Source organism: Pteropus medius, unplaced genomic scaffold (genome assembly GCF_902729225.1).
Source record: "Pteropus medius unplaced genomic scaffold, Ma_sr-lr_union100, whole genome shotgun sequence".
NCBI classification, from domain to species: Eukaryota; Metazoa; Chordata; class Mammalia; order Chiroptera; family Pteropodidae; genus Pteropus; species Pteropus medius.
Window position 1 is genome coordinate 8,480,057 of NW_024353908.1, and position 23,518 is coordinate 8,503,574.

A 23,518-nucleotide genomic window follows, 5' to 3' on the forward strand; every position below is an offset into this window, starting at 1 on the left:
AAGAACCTGTCTGAACTGGTCGAGATAGCCCAACGAGTATTCAACAATAGAGATGAGATAAGTATAGCACAGACCAAGAAGATGACCAAGGTCCCGCTTGCAACCATGCAAGGAGCCAATCCAAAGGGCCCTGCCCTCTAGTCAGATCGAGGCTATTCTGAGGATACCTCAGCTGCACACCAAGCGACAGGTTCGAGAGTTCCTGGGAGCAGTAGGTTATGGTAGGCTTTGGATTCCGGGGTTCGCAGAAATAACTAAGCCCCCGTATACTAGTACCAGAGGGAAAGGAGAGGACCTAGCCTGGGGAAAAGAAGAAAGGAAGACATTTGAAGCCCTGAAGGCAGCCCTAACCACAGCCCCTGCATTAGCCCTGCCCAACCTGGAAAAGCCATTCCAGCTCTTTGTTACCGAGGTGCAGGGAATCGCGAAACGGGTCCTGACAAAGACCCTAGGACCCTGGAAGTGACTAGTTGCATACCTCTCCAAAAGATTGGTCTACGTGGCAGCAGGATGGCCCAACTGTTTGAGGGCAATCGCTGCCACTGCAATCCTCACCAAGGAAGCCCTAAAATTGACCAAGGGCTTCCTTGGTGAGGATTGCAGTGGCAGACCCTCCAGATCATCGCCCCACATGCAGTTGAGTCAGTGCTTCGCAGTCCACTGGACCGGTGGCTTTCCAATGCTCGAATCACCCAGTATCAGGTTCTGCTTCTCAACCTACCCCACAAACAGTTTCTGAAAACTCTCGCGCTCAACCCAGCCACCCTACTGCCTGACGATGACCCTCGCCAACCCCTACGTGACTGTCTTGAGGTCCTAGAGAATGTCACCTGCACCAGACTGGACCTGACAGACAGCCCTTGGCCGTACCCGGACACTACTCTATTTACGGATGGGAGTAGCTTCGTCTCAGAAGGAGTCAGGTATGCTGGGGCTGCAGTGGTTACCACCGAGATTGTCATCTGGGCACAAGCCCTAAGCCATGAAACTTCAGCTCAGCGGGCTGAACTAGTAGCAGTGACTCAAGCTCTGCAGTGGGGTAAAAACAAAACTGTTAATATCTTTACGGACAGCAGGTATGCCTTTGACGCAGCACACGTACATGGGGCGTTATATAAGTAAAGGGGGCTACTGACCTCGGGAGGAAAAGAAATCAAGAATAAGGAAGAAATACGAGTCCTTCTAGAGGCAATTTGGCTGCCAAAGAAAGTGGCAATCATCCATTGCCCAGGGCACCAGAACTCAGGCTCAGAGGTAGCACAAGGCAACTCCTCTACTGATCAAACAGCAAAGGAGGCTGCCCGAAAACCAGTGGGGCCAATTGACATTCTGCCAGCTCTACCGCCCAGCGTGCTAACAGACACCCCTACCTACACTCCAGGGGAAGTTGAACTATGCAACAAGCTGGAAGGAAAAGAGGAATCTACTGGGTGGGTTAGGATTCCAGATAGCCGCATTGTAGTACGTGAGGCCTTGGGCTGAGATCTTATAACCCAGGTTCACCAGAGCACTCACTTGGGAGGGACCAAGTTAATTGAACTGATGAAAAGAGACTATTACATCCCGAATGGCTAAGCAGGTATCAGCCCGGTGGCACATCTGCACACAAGTGAATCCAAGGCCCTCCAAGGAAGTTCAAAAGGGAACGAGGCTTCGTGGACAGGCACCGGAGGAACACTAGGAGTTGGTCAGTTTCACTGAGGTCAGCCCAGAAACCTTCGGATTCAAGTACTTGCTTGTGTTCATTGACACTTTTTCAGGATGGACTGAAGCCTTCCCCATCAAGCAGGAGACAGCTCAGGTAGTAGAAAAGAAATTAGTCTCAGAAATAGTGCCTCGATTTGGCCTGCCCATAACACTGGGGTCCAACAATGGCCCAGCGTTCATCGCCCAGACCAGCCAATCTCTAGCAAAAGTGTTAGGGATCAACTGGAAATTGCATTGCATTTATAGGCCGCAGAGTTCAGGGCAAGTAGAAAGAATGAATAGAACCTTGAAAGAAACCTTAACTAAGTTCAAGCTGGAAACGCGAAAACTGGGTGAATCGCCTCCTCTTCGCCCTGTTAAGGGCACGATGCACACCCTATTGTAAGGGCATCACGCCTTGCAAAATAATGTTTGGAAGACCCCCATCTCTTCTCCCCAAGTTAGGAGAAGAAAAGCTAACAGAAGTTCATAATTTTTCACTGCTTAAGTCCTTGCAGGCCCTCTATCTCGCATGGCAGGAGACCCACCAACTGGTCTCTGCCACCAGAACAACCGCTCAGCATCCAGTCCAGCCACACAACCACGCTCCAGGCAATTGGATCTGGGTGAAAAAGGTACAGCCTGCTTCTCTTGAGCGCTGCTGGGACGGACCTTTCCCTGTCATCCTCACTACACCCACCGCGGTCAAGGTAGCTGGATGCTGTCATTGGATTCACCATACCAGGATCAAGGCTGCGCATCCACCACAGACATCAGAACAATGGACCCTGCTTTGGACAGAGGACCCACTAAAGGTAAGACTATCAAGGGTCCAGTCTGGACCATCTTAATTCTCTCCGTCCTAAAGTAAGGGGATCTTTGTATGGCTTTTAGGTGAAACCTGACAGAATGGGAGAGGATTAGACTTATTGTTAACTATGTATGTCAAAAAAGGGTGCAGGCAGGAATCAATGATTTGAATTCCCCTGAAAGAACCAGTGGGGAATGTTAAGGGTGTGGTTCTGGGCAAAGATATGCTAACAGCCAACTTCTGCTTCTGTAATCTGCTTGCTTGTTTGATGTTAACTAGGGTGTGGTTAATCTGTTTGCTTGTTTGATGTTAAACCAGGGTGTAGTGCTAAGCTTTATGAGCTGCCTGTTTTGGGAGCTCAGGGCTGATCTCTTCTAACCCTGCATGGTAGCAAGTCAGTTGCAGGCCGGCTAATAAAGGCTCATAATTCATCTCAATTGGCTCCATGGGTCTTAGAATTGATCGCGCCACAACATGTGTCTTTCAGGGCCTGGCGGCTACAACATTTGGAGGCCCCAGCGAGATCTCAGAGAGTGGCCCTGGGATCTAAGACCAGACCGGCCTCCGAAGCGGTTGCTGTCCCTGTTGTGGATTCAAAGGGGTGGCCAACCTGAGACGTTCCAGGGCCCTTGAATGCCGTGATGAGGTACAATCATCAAGGACGCAACCTTTAGGACACACTCTTTGTTCCTGGTCCTGACGGGAATCTCCAAGGCCTCAACGTCTGGATAAAAGGTACCTTTCTCTTCCTGTTTCTGTTGACCGGTCACCGGGGGTCCATGGAGAGACTGGACGCAGTCATATCTCTCGGACCGTGGCCAGGCCGCGGGACGCCGCCTCCTGTGTCCTGTTGTCAGGTTCTGTTTATTGTCTTTGGTCTTGTTTAGGATGTAGGTGGTGGACTTCTCTGGGTCCACCTACACCCCAGTAATTGTTCTTGTCTGAGTGTCTGTTTTGTGTATTTTGCGCAAGCGATGCGAGGAAGCCCGAGTTCACAAAAGACACCCTTGGAGTGTCTCCTGCGACATTTCAAAGAAGGGTTTGTAGAGGGAGCTGACTATGACATAAAGTTTTCTCCAGGCAGACTAAGAACATTATGTGAAATTGAGTGGCTATCTTTTGAGGTAAACTGGTCTCTAGAGGGTTATTTTGACAGGGATTTAGTGAGAAATGTTTGGAAGATTGTCACAGGAGACCCGGGACATCTCGATCAATTTCCCTACATCGATCTATGGTTAAACCTTGTTCAGACACCCCCTCCTTGGCTCAGCCAGTGTGCCCTTTCTCTAGGGGCACGAGTCTTAGTTATGGGCACCCCAAAACATGAATCTCCAAGACGGCCCAGTCCCTCAGTCCTCCAATCTCCACCGGAGGACAGTGACCTTCCCCCACCCTATAATCCAAGACAACAGAGGCCAAATAGCACTGCCTCACCTCCTCAGACATGGGCAGGTAACCCCTATGGGCCTCCTGCTCCTGCTCCGGGTGAGGCACCAGCCAATACCACCACCCCAGCCATCTTCTCCTTGTGAGAAGCACCACCCCAGGGGCATCACAGACAGGCCCTTTATGGTTTATGTGCCTTTCTCGACTAGGGACCTGTACAACTGGAAGGCACAGAATCCACCTTTCTCTGAGAAACCCCAGGCATTAATGGGACTCTTATAGAGTGTCTTTCAGACTCACTGCCCCACCTGGGACGATTACCAATAACTTTTAATTACCCCATTTACCGAGGAGGAATGCGGTCGCATTCAGACTGAAACACAAAAGATAGCTGTGGGGGGAGGAGAGTTGAAGAAGCAGGGGAACAGACTGAGGAGGAATTTCCCTCTGCCTGCCCAGACTGAGGACACAATTCTCAGGCAGGGAGAACGGCATTAGATCGGTACCACCAGATTCTAATTGGGGGAATTAGGATGGCTGCTCATCAGCCAACTAACCTTTATAAGGTAACTGAAGTTATACAGGAACCTCAGGAATCCCCTGGAGCATCTCTTGAATGAGGCATACCGGGTATACACCCACACTGATCCTGAGGCCCCTGAGAACTAGCGGGCAATTAATATAGCCTTTGCTACTTAGGCAGCCCTTGATATCCGGTGTAAATTGCAAAAATTAGAAGGTTTTGCAAGGATGAACCTGTCCCAACTTGTTGAGATAGCTCAGAAGGTGTTAAACAACAGGGAGGCACTGAATGACCCCAAACGTATGGCTAAAATCCAAAGCTACTGTCATCGACCCAGCCAATCTGTTGCCAGACTCAGACCCCAAGACTCCTGTTCATGACTACATAGATTTCACTGACGCTGTGTGTTTCTCGCGGCCAGACCTCAAAGACTCCCCTCTGCCTGAGGCCGAGGACGTTCTGTTCACAGACGGGAGCAGCTTCATGCAGGAAGGGAGGAGGTATGCTGGGGCAGTGGTCATAACTCTAACTGGCATCATCTGGTCACAAGCTCTTCCCCATAGGACTTCTGCTCAAAAGGCAGAACTCATCGCCTTCACTGAGGCACTAAGATGGGGAAAGGAAAAGGCAGTCACAATAGACACTGACAGCCGATATGCCTTTGCCACTGCACGTGTACACGGAGCCATCTACAAGGAAAGAAGGCTTCTGACTTCAGCTGGGAAGGACATCAAGAACAAGGGGGAGATCTTAGCCTTACCTGAAGCCATATAGATGCCTAAGGCTCTTGCTATTGTTCTTTGTAAAGGGCATCAAAAAGGGAATAGTCCTGAGACTGAGGGAAACCGATGAGCCAATGCAGAGACAAGAACAGGAGCCACAATGACAGTGGGGCCCCCACCACATTACTGACTGTTGTCCCTTACCCAGAACTGCCTCCATCTCCAACCTATATGGCAGAAGAGAACATATTTTCAAGATAAGGGAGCCACTAGGACCAACAAGGATAGTGGACGACCCCAGATGGAAAAATTGGGCTCTCATGGCCCTTGGACTCTCCTCCACCAACTACACCAGACCACACACTTAGGGCAAACTAAGATGCTCCAAGCTTTAGACCCCTACTTTCACTTATTAGAAGGGAGAAGAACTGCAGAGGAGATTGCCTCACGATGCCCAGCTTGTGCCCAAAGAAGGGGAAGATAGAAGAACCTAGGCATAAGGAAAGAGAAACTTATCCGGGAGACCACTGGGAAGTAGATTTCACTGAGGTAACCCTGACTGTGGGGGGCTACAAATATTTACTTGCTTTTATAGACACCTTTTCAGGATGGGTAGAGGACTTCCCTACCAGGAAAGAGACTGCTTTAGTAGTTACTAAGAAATTACTAGAAGAAATTCTCCTTCGATTTGGTCTCCCTGGAACTTTAGGGTCAGATGACAGGCCAGCCTTCATAGCAAAGGTATCATAACAATTGGCTAGCTACCTAAATTTGTGATGGAAACTCTACCGCGCCTACCAGCCCCAGAGTTTGGGCCAAGTAGAGTGAATGAATCGGACCCTAAAGGAGACATTAGTCAAGTTAGGATTAGAAACTGGTGGGACCTGGGTAGAACTTCTCCCCTTTGCTTTTCTCCGAGCCAGATGTACTCCATATATTAATAGATTCACCCCATTTGAAATTTTCTTTGGAAAACCCCCACCTTTAGTACCTAGAGTAAAAGGTGAGAAAAAGGCAGAACTACATAACCTTGTCTTACTTAAGTCTTTACAGGCCCTTCAAAGTGTACAGAAGGAGATTTGGTCCCGGGTTTGTGCTGCCCACTGAGCCCCAGGGGACAGACTTCCCCATTAGTGTCAGCCTGGGGACTCTGTGGATCCGGAAGTTCACTTTCAAGGGACTAGAACCCAAATGGAAAGGACCCTTCACTGTCTACCTGATGACGCCCACTGCAGTTAAAGTAGACGGCATCCCATCATGGATTCATCACTCCCACGTGAAGGCAGCACGAGAGTGGACAGCTCAGGAAAACGGGCCCTTAAGACTAAGACTCAAGCATACATAAGTATAACTCTTTGTTTCTTCCTTTTTTCCTCTTTAGCCCGGGCATTCAACCAGCCACAACCAAAACCAGAAGAAGCATTAATAACTTTGCTAAAGACAATACACAAAGTCTTAAATAAGACTACCCCAGACATAGGACAAGATTGCGGGTTGTGCCTAAACCCAAAAACTCCCTTACTATGTTGGAGTAGGAACTCCCCTAAATCTAACTGAGCTCAGCAGTGCACAAGGCTGTGAATAGGAAACTCCTCGACTCACCTTAGGAGACATACAAGGAAAAGAACCTGCCTGATTTCAAAGAACTATTCTAAGCTGTTGGCACAGTCACCTTACTTCGATAACTGTAATCATACTATCGAAGTACCTACCTCAAGGAGTAAATACTATAAGGCTCCAAATAATACTTGGCTAGCATGTGATAGCGGGCTCACTCGCTGTGCCGCATCTGTTCTTTTCAACTCAGGTGAGGCTAATATTTGTATCCTAGTCTTTGTACTCCCCCAAGTGTCCCTTTACAATGGGCTGGAAGGCAGACTCCACTTCTTCCACCAGGACAGGTTACAGAAACGGGCCATACCAGTCTTACTACCCCTTCTTGTAGGACTCGGAAGAGTGGGCTTGGCGGCTGTAGGTACTACTACTCTCATCAAGGGAGAAAATGAATTACGTGAAATTGGAATACAGATAAATAAGGATATCAAGACCTTAAAAGACACCATCAGTGGGCTAGAACTTCAAGTCGATTCACTAGCAGAAATAGTCCTCCAAAATAGAAGAGGTTTAAATTTATTATTCTTAGAACAAGATGGATTATGTATGGCTCTAGGTAAAACCTGTTGCTTCTATGCCAATAACTCTGGAGTAATTAGAGAAAGCTTACAACTAGTACAGAGAAATTTAGATGCCAGGGAAAAACAGACTAAAATCAAATAACTGGTTTCATAGGATGTTCAATTGGTCACCATGGCTAACAACCCTCCTATCTACTATAGCTGGACCTTTAATCCTTCTCTTCTTGTTAATTTTTGGCCCATGTTTCCTCAATCTCATTTGCATATATAAGGAAGAGAATTAATTCTATTAAACTTTTGGTATTACAAAATAGAGGCTATGAGCAAATTCCACATGAAGAATCAAGGATTTGATTTTCTGCTGAGGCCAGTGGGGAATGTGCTGGCTGGAAAATTACTGCTTGGCTATCGCCCATGGGAACATAGGCTATCACCCATGGGAACATAACATTCTATCGATAAGCTTTCTGCTTCTGTACCCCTGCTTGCACACCCAACCTGTGGGTTGACAGCTAGTGAATAGAAGAAAAATAGACCTTTGTGTTTAAGACAGAATGAGGAATGGGATTTAGGGCTTAAAAACCCTGTACCTCTACATTTTGGGGCTGCTTAATTTGGGGTCTGCATATCCCTGGCAGACCCAGCTGGCTGAATAAAGAGTGTGTTTCCTATAACTCACTGATTTCTGGTGGTCCGTGTGTCTTTCGGGGACTGGCGGCTACAACAAAGGAAGCCCACTCTAACAAAAATAACCACCCACAGCAAAAAGGGATAAAAACCCCAAAGGCTTTGATACCAGGCCTTTTGAGCCAAGCTTCTCTTGCTCGGGCCCACTTCCGCTTCTGGAAGTGTACTTTCCTTTTTAATAAAACTTTTCTACTGTATCTTGGTGTCTTGTTCAATTCTTTGTTTGAAACATCAAGAACCTGGATAACACGCCGGGAGAGGATCCCCACTGTCTGGTAACAATAGTATTTCACAAGAGTTGTCACAACTTGTTAGTGGGAGAATTAAGCATGTCAACTAAGAGAGGACCCTTGGAAGTTTGTGCCTGGTTTCGTCCAGACTTCACCCCATGCACCTTTGCTTCACTGATTTTGATCTTTTTTCTATAATAAATTTTAGCTATGAGTATGACACTCGATGAGTCTTGTGATTCCTCCTAGCAGATCATAGAAATTTGGAGGCGGTCTTGGGCACCGCAGACACAGGTAGCCGATCCAATCTTACTACATTTTTATGGAGGGCATGTGAGGCCATGTGAGTAGCTAAAAGCAAAATTAATCCTAGACCAAACATTGTTCTAGTCCTTCTTATAAAACTTAAAAGTAAGACCTGAAAAGATCACACTGTTTTAAAGCAATTTCATCATGTTTTAAAACAAAGCCAAATAATTTTTAGAGTGAAAAAAATCCAACACCTAACAAGCTAAAATTCACAATGTCATCCAATCAAAAATTACCCATAATAAAGAGAAAAATGTAACCCATAATAAAGAGAAAAATCTTTAAAAAAGCAGAAAAATGTAACCCATAATAAAGAGAAAAATCAACCAAAAAAGCAGAAAAATGTAACCCATAATAAAGAGAAAAATCAACCAAAACTCATCTAGAAATGACGCAACTTAGACTAACTAGACAAGGACATAAAACAGTTATTTAACTATTCCATATATTCAAGAAGCTAAATGAAAAATTGAATATATTAAGTAGGGACTTATAAAAAAAAGAAATCAAATTTCTACAGATTAAAACTATAATGGCTGAGATTAAAAAAAAATCACTGGATAGGAAAATAATTACAGATTAGATAATACAGAAGAAAAGATTTGTGAGCTTGAAGACTAACAATAAAAACTAAAATCACAGAGCTCTAAAAATTGAAAGAAGCATCAATGACCTATAAGAAACTAAGCAGTCAAATATATGTGTAAATGGAGTCCCAAAAGGGAGAGAATAGAAAGGAGAAAATAGAAAAAAAAATTGAAAATGTGTGAACTGCCGCAACAGAGAAGTATGGAGGAGATAACTACTTATAAGGCAAAATTTTGGTCAGTAAAAGGAAAGCGATGAACAGGAACCATTAGAAACTTCTCTTTTCATTCCTCTTTTTACTAGACTATTCTGGAATATCTGTGTTCTATACAGCCTTTCAAGGGATAGCCCACTTGGTTAAGTGATTGGCTATGTCTCTTTCCATTTTGTGAAGAAGTAGACAGCTGAGTGATAAATCACCTTGTATTTTCTTTTCACCATTCCTGACTCCTGTCCCTTTTTCCTCATTCCCATTCCCTGGGACTGCACTTCTATGTGAAGCATTAGCATTTAAGTATTGCCTCAGGCTTTGGTTTTAAGAGAACCTCTACTAAGACACTGTAATACAGGAACAGAATGTATGAGATAAGATAAAACAACAGAGAATTGAAGGATTAACAAGAGTGGAGAATATTTGACCTGAGTGTTGTGGAAAGGGCATAAACTGACTAAGAATGAAAATAGAATTTTTAGAGAAAACTCATAAGCTGTTTGAGGTCAGTGACGACAAACATATATTGGTCCCAGTTGTACAGTTGTATCCAGAACTCAGTAATCTGGGCATGGAGAAAGTAAATTCTGGTACTCGTCCAAATGTAGATAGGGTTTTAGTCAGTCAAGTGTAATAGAAGGACAAGAGATCAAGGGGGTTAAGGATATTTGCAAGATAGTAATTGAAGAGAAATAAATTCTAAGCTACAGTGAATAGTGAAAGAAATTAAGAAGGCCGCAAGGGGAACTGGAAAGAATTGTCGGTCTCAGTGTAGAACAAAGAACTGAATTCTTGAGAAGAATGGAGAAAATTGGAAGAAAAAGATTGTAATCTGAGAGTAGAATATCTGAATTTATAGTGTCACAAGTGGAAAATGTCACTAAGTGTGAGTCTTTATAAAAGAATGGCTAAAGTAACGTAAAGCCGATAACTCCAAAATTTAGTGGAGATATAAAACAAAACTAGTGAAGCAATAATTTAAAAATTAGAACCAAATCTTTAGAACATTTTATTGATCTTATCTCTTTTCATACTCTTTAACTAGGCTGCTTATTTGGGAGCTAAATATTGACTGTTTTTCTTTACTAATTTTTCTTTACTAGATCATATATGCTCACTTGAGTTCAGAAGAATAAAAATATATTTAAGTAAATAAAAGGTGAAATGTGTGGGAAAAGAGATTGAAGAAGCAACACTCTTGTTGTCATGGTTGGGAGGGGCAGGTAAAAGCTGAGTAAAGTTGAAGGAGTCACTCACCTTGTCTATGTTTTACTTCATATGTAAAATGAAAATACTACTACTTATCTCCTTATGTTGTTTTGAGGATTAAATTAAGCAAACGAAATTAAGGATGTAACAGTTGACACATGTATAAACCCCCAAATGCGTTTACACCAAGTTCTATTGGTATTGCCTTACATTAATGTAAAGTTTTAATGATAGATTATAAATAGTATTACTGAGATACAAAAATAATAATTTTTTAAAATAAAATAATCACAGCAACTATGCTTTCTGGGGGAACTGTCATTAGATGTGCCAGATTTAGTTATTAAATACTTCTTAGACTCTTTTTATTCAGCAATCCCTGAAAAGTATGAAGTTCAAACCAGTTTGAACTTCATACGTTTCAGAGTCTGGTGTGGTAGGTAATTAATTCCCGGAGATTTTATGCCTAGATAGTCCCAGAGACTAAAATAATTTACAATAAAATGTAAATGATTTTATTCACATTAAAAGGTCATAGGTTAAAGCTTCTGTTTCCAGTGAAGATAAAATAAATGGTCTACACGCAGGAGTCTGGGCATGGACTGATCCTGGTCCATGGTCTGTCAGGAACTGGGCTGTACAGCAGGAGGTGAGTAGGGGGTGAGCAAGCAAAACTGCTCCGCAGTGCGAGCATCACCACCTCAGCTTCACCTCAAATCATCAGGCATTAGATTCTCCTCGAAGCACCAGTCCTTGGTATCAAAAAGGTTGAGAATCACTGATACAGACCCAAGAATGAGCATTGCCAGAGCAGAACAGCCAGGACTGGTGGCAGAGTCCTGTGTAAAGGAAGTGAATTATATTCACCTCGACTTCTGACTTGTATTTCCACCTCTGGGAAGATCCTGAATGGGATTCTGGATGCTGAGCCTCAATTTCTCCACTTTGAAATATAGCTACTTGTTTCTACCTACTTCCAAGGTTTTGTAGATGCCCAAGAGAAATAATGTACAGTTTGAATATTGTAAATACTTCATTAAAAAAGGATATATCATTCATTAGGACAAGCTGGCCAGCTGGCTTGTATTTTTTAGTTGCATTTGAGCTTTCAGTTGTTGCTTGGCAGGAGCCATCTCCCCTACTTTTATTTTTTTTAACCACTCCATAAAACATTCTACTTTACCAGATGATTTTCCTTACATTGGAAAGCCCATTGTTTGCTGTTAACTAGAGTCATTGTTTTTCCCAAAGTAGAGGGAAAAAAAACACATATTGAATATAAAAGTAGAACTTCTTTCATAGGGTAGGAAGTTGAATTAATATAAAATGAGCATCTAACCTGGCACATTTAATTGCAGTGCTGAAGACCCAGGGATTTACTTGAAAACAAGCCAAGTACATTTAAAATGCTCATTACCCAGCAATGGGCAGTTCTGGGTCACATGCATATTAATCAACAGGGACTGCTCAGAACCCAGATGTGTAGGTGTTTTTCCTACATAAATGTGCATGTAAAAATGATTTGCATATTCAATTTCTCACAGCAGCTCATTGGATCAGCCTTCAGTGCTTTCCTGAAAATCTCAACTGAGAATTTTCATTTATTTCAGTGCACAGAAAAAAGAAAGCAACCTAAAACTGTAAAGAAATCCTTTGTTTCTCTGAAAGAAAGTGGGCCATGTTAATTATACAAAACGTTTTTGTCACACAGCATAATAAAAATAATCATGATATAAATATAAATTTTAAAAAACTAAACAGATCAGGAAGTTTTATAAATTATGGATAAAACACAAATATGAAACTAAAGGTAAAAATGGTAGCAAGTGACTTTTTACTTACAGTTGGAAATTCTTATTGAACATGGATACTCAAGGAATCATGCACAGGATTCTCACTGAAGATCATTTACAATGTACCATCAAATGCACATCACACTGAAAAACTGTAAGATTGAATAAGTGACCTGAATGATTATAGCTAATGAATTCTTATTCCACTCTAGCTGTTTTGGGGCTCTAGAAAACATGCTTCATATTCTGTTGAAGCGTGTGTGTGTGTGTGTGTGTGTGTGTGTGTGTGTGCGCGCGCGCGCGCGCGCATGCACGCACACATGTGCCTGTGTTTGTATGTTTAATGGCCAATAAGACCATGGATTTCTTTCTCAAACATGTGAAAAAACAACTAGTTTGTGGGAAAGAGTCAAACTCCTGTTGAACAAGGCATCTGTTCCACTGTTAGATCTTCTTGATAAATCCTAGTGTTTTGGCTATAAAGTGCTGCATTTAGGTATTGGAGATATAAATGTCCTACTCAGATTGGTTCTTTAGCACACCACGTGAAATCAGAGAAATAAACTCTACTGCCTTTTTTAAATACTGTTCATTTCATTCTTCAGCCGCAAATACACATATAACTGAGAAGAGGCCAGGCCCCAGGAATGCATGCTATATAACATTCTGGAAAAAGCAAAACTAGGGTCAGAAAGAGATCAATGGTTGTCAGGAACTGGGGGTGAGAGGGAAGAATTGAATGCAGGGGAGCATAGGGAACTTTTGGGAGTGGTGGAAATGTTCTATATCATGATTGTGGTGGCAGTTATATGATGGTATGTAAATTATACCTCAATAAACATAACCTTAAAAAATTTTACATAAGCACTTTTGCCATGGATAACCAAAGTGATTTAATGTGGAAAACAGTCATGGACTCATTGCCATTTTCCCCCTACTGAACATGCATTCACTCGGTGGCCATGATTTAATCATATTCACGATTATTGTTATATCCATCAGTGCTGAATCCGGATCAGGAGGCACATTATTGAATGTCATTTCTCTCTCATGAATAAAGCAGGGTGCAGCTCAACACTCTCGCTCCCAGAGCACACCCTTCCTGGATCTTATATACCTTATGTCCCATCAGTGCTGACCACAGGGTACCATTTCTAGTCCGCATCTGGCAAGCAAAGTGAGCATTAACTAAATGACAAATCTCTTCTTATATGACATGGGTGACAGGTAGAAAGCAGAATAAAAGCCATTGAACACTCTACATTAACATATGCACCAGTTATAGGTACACAAAGGAGATTTATATTTTGCCTTTTAGTGGTTTTGTCAAACTTAGTACATACATATGTGTAGTAGCCCTTCCACATTGCACATTTCTGGGATTATGCTGCTGTCCAACACTGTCATAAAGGGATCTGTCAAGGGTTTTTTCTCCTTTCCACTCAGATGTTGTATGCCATTAATATATTTACAAGCTTCCTGGATAGAGTATGGACTTTACCCTTTTCAGCAGTGAGGAAAGCAACAAACAAACGTGTAGCCTCAGAGTTTTTAACAGACAGCATGAAAATTAAGAGAAAATATTTAAATTATTTTTCAGTTCTTATTCATAATCCTATTGCCTGAGTAAAATTCTTACATTGAAGACTCATTTGTCTCTACTGATTCAGGTTCAAATCCTATGTTTAGCCCAAAGTGCCGTTTGTTATGTCCACAGGATTATCTTGAAATAGCATTTATGTAGTTATTGCATTGGCACTTTATGAATCAATGAACCCCTTATGAGCCATTGAAAAATTTTTATAAATTGTGACTATAATATATTATAATTACAACAAACAAAAATGAGAAATCAACAAATGTAAATGGTAAGAGGTAAATGATGTAAAAACATATTATAGAAATTCTCCGCACCTTGTTAACTAAAAGTTAGCTGAGATGAGCTGATGAGCCTTGTTCAGTCCAGACCTTCTAATGTATGGGCAGTGATGTTTATTCACAGTTCTGTAGCATTCATATCTTGTATTTCAAAATCATCAAATGTATTTAAGCAAAATACATTTGCCTATTATTTTTATTATGTGTGCTATAATTTTTTTCTCTGAAATAACTAAATTTCCAATGGAGCCCTTAGTAAAAGACTGCTACAAACCACACTTTTTATAGTGAGAACTTTTACTTTAAGGAACTCACAACCTTTCTCTTTGCAAATAAAGAAACTAGATCCAGTCAGTTAGCCAAGCCCCTTTCTCAAGGTCACACCACTAATTAATTGCAGCTGGCAATAGATCAAGCCTTCTCATCTCCTGCCTGCCATGGCAGTGTCCTCCCATTGCACCTCATGCCACAGCCTCTTGATTGATTACTGGCAATCTGCCTAGATTGGTGGTTATCAAACCTCAATGAACAACAGCATTACCTGGAAGGCTTGATAAAACACAGATTACTGGGCCCCCTCTCAGACTTTCTGATTCAGCAGTTCTATATAAGGCTAAGGATTTGCATTTGTAACAAATTCTCAAATGATATTGATGATGCCGGTATAGGGACCACACTTTGAGAACCACTAATGTCTTGCTCTTCTCTCACAGTACCCTAAAACAGTGCTTCCCAAATTTTAACATGCATACAAATCACCCAGTAATCTTGTTAAAATGAATCTTCTGCATTTCTAATGAATATCTAGATAATGCCAGTGCTGTTGGTTCTTGGACTAACCGTGCTTTGAGGAAATTCTAAAACATTCTCAGCCACCAGGTAAACACCAAGAGTTAAAACTAGAAATATGCAAGATGGTTCAGAAAAATATAGAATTCTTCAAATGTAGCATCACTTCCAAGAGGATGTGCTTGGATACACACATGAAGAAATCTCCACTAATTTTAGAAGGCAGAGAATATCATTCATTTGGAGTTCGATGCCATAACAACCACCACCTCCCAAGAGTCTCTAAGGTTCACTAGTTCGGTCTCTGTCTTACTCTTTCTCTTTTCTTTTAGTAGAGTGGCAGTTTTTGATGTCTCCCAGGGGGATGGAGCCCAAATGTTTGTGTGGAAGGAGAGTGTGTAGGAGATGTTAAACTGCTTGTATTTTGACCTGGTACTAAGTTGCCTGTTTTGTGGTCAAAGAGTACACCTGCTTCATTATACTGAGAGATCCATAATTTTTTAACTCAGAGATCCATAACAAAATGACCAAATAAAACGAGTATGGGGGGCTTCATACCTCTGGTTCTAACCCAGCCTTAGGATCAAATGTTTGTCAAGTAATTTATACCCTGTGACTCAATAATACAGACCCCTCCCCTTTCGCCTCTCTTATGCTTCACAGTTTATGATTTTGACATTGGTTTAGAAGCCTCCCTAGTTTTCCATCCTAAAACACTCAGAATTCTGTCTTTTGCAGGTTAAACTTAAGTGAACAGTTTATGCCTTGGCATGTTTCTTCTCATTCATTTAAAAAAAAATTTTTTCAGCAATATTAAGTATCATTCATGCAGCAATATTTTGTGTCATTTAACCAACAACATTTACTATGTGTCCTTCTTCCAGATATTTTTGCTCTGTGTCATGCTCTGTATTAGACACTGTAGAGTCATTTAGAAGATAATCCATATCATACTCCTGCCTTTGTAGAGATTTACATTAATCTGGAGAGCATGCAGAAGGGGAGAAGGGGCCAAGACTTGTAAACTAACAGTATCAATCAACCTCCCAATGTGCTATCTTGTGGAAAGTACAGAGTGAGAAAAACACTGCCAGGGAGTAGGAAAAGCTTTAAGAGGTGACCTCCAAACTTCTATTCTGAGGGTGACAGGGAGCCATTAAAGGTTTTCAACCAGTGTAGGTGACTTGATCTGATTTGCATTTTAGAAAGATCATTCTGGCTACTATTTGGAAAGACTTGAGAGAGAAAGAATAAGAGGGAAATCAGGACAAAAGAAATCCAGGTAAAGAAAAGATGATGCTCTGAACTAGTGTGAGGATAGAAAGAGACGTATTCAAACCAGAGACAGAAGATAGAATCAATGAGACTTGAAAATTGATTGGGTGAAGGAGGGAGAATGCAAGGATAATACTTAGGAATAATAAGAGATTCCATTTGTTAGATGCTGTATAGCCATACAGGATAGAGACGACCTATTTTATAGGTGAGGAGATTAAAATTCCCAGAAAGTTAACCATGTGTCCAAAGTCCAAAGAATTAATGATTAAATGGTAGAACACAAGTCATCCTGGCACTAAAGTAATGATCCTGATCAGGATGTATTTATTTTAGTATCAATTAATTATCAGCTTCCTCTGGCTCAGAAGGCAGACTAGACTGCCTGAATTTGAATCCAAGTTTCACTTTTTTCAGTTCATGGAATACTGCAAGTTCTTTCTAGCCTTAGGACTTTTGTTCATGTTGTTTCCCTGCCTAACATTTTTCTCTTTGGTCAACCAGCCTTCTTATCCATTAGAATTCCATGTCAGAGAGGTCTCCCATGGCTGCACTATTTACAGTGGGTACTTCTCACTTCTATTCTTTTTTTATATCTCAGCCTATTTTTGCTTCTTTATATCACTTATCTCAAGTTGCATCCATTTGATTTCTGTTGACTTTAAGAAGGATGAAATAGGGAGAAGAGCTGGATCTTCTACCGTGTTCCATGAGAGCTATGTCTGTCTTTTCAATGTTATGTTGCAAGTGTCTAGCACATAGTTGGCACTGAATAAATGTTTATTTAATGGATAAATGACCAAATAAATACTTTGGTACAAGTTATTAAAATGTTTCTAAGTGGAGAAATTTTCCTGGCCTGCTTAGCAGATAAATAATAACAGTTTAAATTTGTATGTTAAAGATTTATATGTTCTTACATTTTATAATTTGTTCCTGAGAATTTACTTATTCAATTAAAAAGCTCTGCAAACAACTTTTATTTTAATGTAAAGAGAGTAAAGGAAAATGTTGGCTCATCTTTGTGAGAATAATGACATCCTAAACTGCAATGGTTTGAATTTAGTTGTTCTACAGAATTAATTTAGACAATTATATTACCTCCCTTTGCTACTAGCTCATAAATAGGAAGGATCTAATGTAATGATGCCTGATCTGATAAAGAATCCACAATCTTCAAACCACCTGAAGATTATCTTAAATCACAGGAAATGCTACAATAATCTTCTATTAAATTTTCCTAAATCGTTGTTACCACATTTAATGTAATTAATTTCCTTGTGTAGAGTGTAGTCCTTAAAAACATTTGTTCAATTGTGTTATATAAGTGAGCATTAGACCTAATATAAGTTATATTACTGTTTGCTATTGTACTTCTAGTTTCTGATCTGGCATACAAGGGCTTGGAAATTGTCATTCTATTCTAATAACTAGTAAAAAGACGAATGAACTGAAAATCAACAATTCTTCTTAGATTGATTAGGGAATTGAGATCACCACCACCCCCAAATTGGAAAGAGAGACAGGTGAATATAGAGAATCACAATGTACTGGAACAAAAACCCAAGAGCAGAAAACTCTAAAAGAACCAGTGCTGAGATATGAAACCCTGCTGGAAGTTCAGTGTGGACAAGTATGAGAATTATACACTTTGGGAGGATCCAGTCTCAGAGAAGCCCCCACACTTTTGTGAGTTTTATCTCGAGGGGTTCTACCAGGTTCTCACTGTGAAGATCTGTAAGAGGGAACAAGAAAGTAGCCATTTTAAAATGTATCAGAGAATTCTGTTCTTCTTAACAAGGCCTGACCTCAAGAGAAGCTATTTGACTGTAGCCTAAACTTTTAAGTTTTTATCAGAGCCTAACTAATCTTGTGAAAGGGAAATACCCAGCTCCAGCTCCCTCTAGCCATTCTGTCCCATTTAAAAGGGTCTAAAAACCAAGAGGCACTTGTGAAGTTCACAGCTGAAAAGCACAAGCTCTCTAAAAGACTGAGACCTAATCATGAGATTATAATTCACTTTCCCTCCAGTCCTCTCACACTTTACCACCACATTACTAAAGACTTATTTACTCGATTCCTTTTAACCAGTACATTATGTCAGGCTTTCAACAACAACAACAACCTGCCAAGAATACTCATCTGCCGGTCCCCTGCCGAGGCACAAGCAGCCAGCCACATCCTGCCTGGCCCTGCAACCTTGCAGCCCCAGTTTCATCCAGAGGCCAACTAGCCTGGGGTCCTTCCATCTTGGTCCTTTTCCTGTCCAAATCCAAGAGCCCATAGTAATTCATTGAACCATCCCAAATGCTCAAATCAAAGGCAACCACACCACCCACCTATACCTTCTCTCCAGAAGCTGCTTTCTCCAGCAAAGGACATTCCCTTTCAAGGCAAATGAACAAAACCAAACAAATAAGCAAACAAAATTCACACAGTTTGAAGAGATAGAGCAAGCATCATACTCGGATTTAGATATGGCAGACATGTTAGAATTATCAGACCATGAATTTTAAACCGTGATTAATATTCCAAGGGCTCTGATGGAAAAATGTAGGCAACATGCAAGAACAGATGGGTAATGTAAGCAGAGGGATGGAAATTCTAAAAAAAAAAAAAAGAAAATGTTAGTTTGTTGAGTTCATTAGTAAACTGAACACAGCTAGGGAAAGAATCTCAGACCTTGAAGAACATGTCAATAAAACTTCCAAAACTGAAAAAGCAAAGAAAAAAATGACTAAAAAGTGAAACATGATATCCAAGAACTAACTATAGAATATCTATGAAATATGTAACATACATGTTATGGGAATACAAGAGAAGAAGAAAGAGAGAAAGGAATAGAAGAAATTTTGAAGCAGTAATGACTGAGAATTTTTCCAAATTGATGTCAAACACCAAACCACAGATCCATGAAGCTCAGAGAATAAGCATGATAAATGCTCCTGCATTCTAAAACAAACAAACTACACCTAAAAACAGTCAAATGGCATCAAATCAAAGAAAAAAATCTTGAAAGAAACCAAAAGAAAAAAAAACACCTTCCTTATAGATTTACAAAATAATAATTACATTGACTTCTCCTCAGAAACCATGTAAATAAAAAGAGTAGAGTGAAGTATTTAAGATTTTGAGAAAAACCTACCAACCTAGAATTCTGTATCCTTCAAAATTATTCTTCAAAAGTGAAAAATAAATACTTTCTCAGACAAACAAAAATTGAGAGAATTTGTTCCCAGTAGACATGCCTTGCAAGAAATGTTAAAACTTCTTCAGAAAGAAGAAAAGTGATACATCAATAACTCAGATCTATATGAAGAAAGAAATAGCATTAGAGAAGAAAAGTGAAGGTAAAATTAAAATTTATGTTTCTCTTATTCTTAATTTATCTAACAAAATAATCTGTCCAAAATATCTGTCCAAAATAATAATGGCCTATTTATAAGTTAGATGAATGACAATAATGATGTAAGGGACAAGAGAGAGGAATTAGAAATGCTTTGCTATTATAAGGTGCTTAGACTACCATGAAATGATATAGTGTTTTTTAAAAGTGGACTAGGATTCATTGTAAATGTATATGGCAACTCTAGGACAACTATCAAAAAAACTAAAAAAGGAAATATAATTGATATGCTAAGAAAGAAGAAAAAATAGAGTCATATAAAATGCTCAGTAAAACTACAAAAGGCAGAAAAAGAGTAGAAGACAAAAATAGAAATAAAAAACAAGGGAAACAAATAGAAAACAGTAACAGATATGGTAGATATTAATCCAGTGATATCAATAATCACTTTAAGTGTCAATGGTCTAAATATACCAATTGAAAGACAGAAGTTATCAGAGTGAATCAAAACGTTAGACACAACTATATGTTGTCTATAAGAAACCTACTTTAAATTTAAAGGCATATATAGATTAAAAGTAAAAGGATGAAGAATGATATAACATGCTAACGTTAGTCAAAAGAAAGCTGAAGTAGCTATACTAAATTCAAAATAAGGAAAGTTATCAGGTATAAAGAGAGTCATTACATACTGATAAAATATTCAATTCTCCAAGAAGACATATCAATCCTTAATGCGTATGTGCCTAATAACAGAGTCAAAATTTGGGATAAAAAATGATAGAACTGCAAAAAGAAATAGATGAATTTCTTCTTACCTGGAGAATTCAACATCCCTCTTTCAGAATGGACAGATTCAGCAAGCAGAAAATTAGTAAGGACATAGTTTAATTCAACAGCATAATCAGCCTACTGATCATGTAGATCATGTATAGACTACTTTTTCCAACAAAAGCAGATTATATATTCTTCTCAAGCTCACATAGAAAATTCACCAATATAGACCACATTCATAAAACATACCTTAATAAATTTTTAAAAATAAAAATAATCATGCAATATATACTCAGACTCACAAGGACATCTAAAATAAAAAGGACAGGCTATAATAAGTGTGGGCAAGAATGTGGAGAAGTTGAAACACTTATACATTGCTGGTGGACTGTAAAATGATATAATCACTTTGGAAAAGATTTTGGCAGTTCCTCAAAATGTTAAATATAGAGTTATCATATTATCTAGTAATTTGACTCTTTATGCCTAGGATAATTGACAACATATGTCTACACAAAAAGTTGTACATAAATATTCATTGCAGTGTTATTCACAATAGCTGAGAAGTGTAAACAATGAAAATGTTCTCTATCTGATGAATAAATAAATATAATATATCAAAACAAAATGCTATATATTTATACAATAGAATATTATTTGGCAATAAAAAGGAATGACATACTAATACAGGCTACAAAATACAAGAACCTTGAAAATGCTAAGTAACAGAAAGTTACAAAAGGCCACATGTATGACTTCATTTATATAAAATGGCTAGAATAGGAAAATCTATAAAGATAGAAAGTAGACTTGAAACAATAAATTGCATAGAAGAAAACATAGGAACTAAACTAAGAGACCTTGGACTTAAAGAGGATTTTATGAATTTGACCTCAAAGGCAAAGGAAGTAAAAGCAAATATAAATGGATGAGACTACATCAAACTAAAAAGCTTCTGCACAGCAAAAGAAAATGTCAACAAGGTAAAGAACAACCATCCAAATAGAGAAATATATTTGCAAGCAATGCCTCTGATAAGGGTTTAATATCCAGAATATACAAAGAACTCATACAACTCAAGAAAAATAAGAACAAAACAAACAATCCAATTAAAAAATAGACAAAGGACCTGAATAGATGCTTCCCCGAAGAAGACATACGAATGGCCGTTAAACATATGAAAAGATGTTTAACGTCACTCTCTATTAGGGAAATGCAAATCAAAACCACAATGAGATACCATCTCCCACCTGTTAGGATAGCTGTTATCAACTGGACAAGTAATAACAAGTGTTGGAGAGGATGCAGAGAAAAAGGAACCCTCATTCATACACTGCTAGTGAGACTGCAAATTGGTACAGCCACTATGGAAAACAGTAAGGAGTTTGCTCAAAAACCTAAGAATTGATCTACCATATGATCTAGCAATCCCTCTACTGGGTATTTACCCCAAAGACTTGAAAATTCATATCCAAAAAGATATTTGCACACCGATGTTCATAGCAGCATTATTCACAGTGGCCAGTACATGGAAGCAACCAAAGTGTACTATGATAGATGATTGGCTAATGAAGCTGTGGTACATATATACAATGGAATACTACTCAGCCATAAGAAGAGATGAAATATTGCCATTTGTAACAACGTGGATGGACCTTCAGATAATCATGCTAAGTGAAATAAGCCAGACAGAAAAAGTTGAAAAGCACATGATATCACTTATATATGGGATATTAATCTAAAAGCAACAAACAAACAGGACAAACAAACAGAGACTCATGGATATGGACAATAGACTAGTGGTTACCAGAGGGTAGGAGGGAGGAGAGAGGGAGAGTGGTAGATGGTATAAAAGAGTCAAATATGTGGTGACAGATAGAAATCTAATTTTGGGCAGTGAACACACAGTGCAACATGTATGCCTTATTGTTGAATTGTACACCTGAAACTTATTGGATTTTGTTAACCAATATCACCATAAAAAATTAATTTAAAAAAAAGAAAAAGAAAAAAAGAAAGTAGGTTAGTGGTTACAAAAGGCTGGGAAAAGAGGGAAAGAAGAGAGACTGTTAATGGATATATGGTGGCAGGGGGGAGAAAAATGTTCTGGAATTAGATAAGTTGTTGCACAGTTTTGTAGATAGACTAAAAATCAGCAAATTGTACAGTTAATTTTTAATTTTTTGAATTGTACACTTTAAATGGTGAATTTTTTGATAAAAAATTATATCTCAATAAAATCGTTATAACGAAATACGATATGGTACCAAATGAGTATGAGTTCTAGAAAACCGATGTTAATCTACATGACCTCAATATACAGTAGTCCCTCCTTATCTGTGAGGGATATGTACAAAGACCTTTAGTGGATGCCTGAAACCAAACCCTATATATACTGTTTTTTCCTATACATACATTCCTATGATAGTTTAATTTATAAATTAACACAGTAAGAGATTAACAACAATAACTCATAATAAAATAGAACAATTTTAACAGTACGCTATAATAAAAGTTATACGAATGGTTTGGGCCATTATTAAGTAAAATAAGGGTTACTTAAACACAAGCACTACAGTATCACAACAGTCAATCTGATAACCTAGACAGCTACTAAGTTACTAACAAACAGGTGGTGTATACAGCGTGGAGACACTAGACAAAAGGGTGATTCACATTTGTGTGTGATAGAATAGAAATGAGAGCAGATTTCATCATATCACTTAGAATGATGCATAATTTAAAAGTTAGGAATTGTTTATTTCTGGAATTTTCCACTTAATATTTTTGGACCATGTTGACTATGGGTAACTGAAATCACTGAAAGGGAAAATGCAGATAAGGGGGACTACTGTATAGAATTACATGGAGTTAAAACCTGATTTTGCCAGCATCGAAGTCCAATCTCTGAAAACCATATCTACCAAGGCACTGATGGTATGAGAGGAAGGTGCTATAAATGGTTCATTTCAATGTTCTAACTGAACATAAGAAATAGTTTTGGAAGGTGTTGTAGACTGAATTGTGTTCTGCCAAAAACCATATGTTGGACTGCAAACCTCTAGTGTCATATTGGAACTGTATTTAGAGGCAGGGCCACTACAGAAGTGATTAAGTTAAGGAAGGTCAGTAAGGTGGCCCCAATCCAATATGACTGGTGTCCATA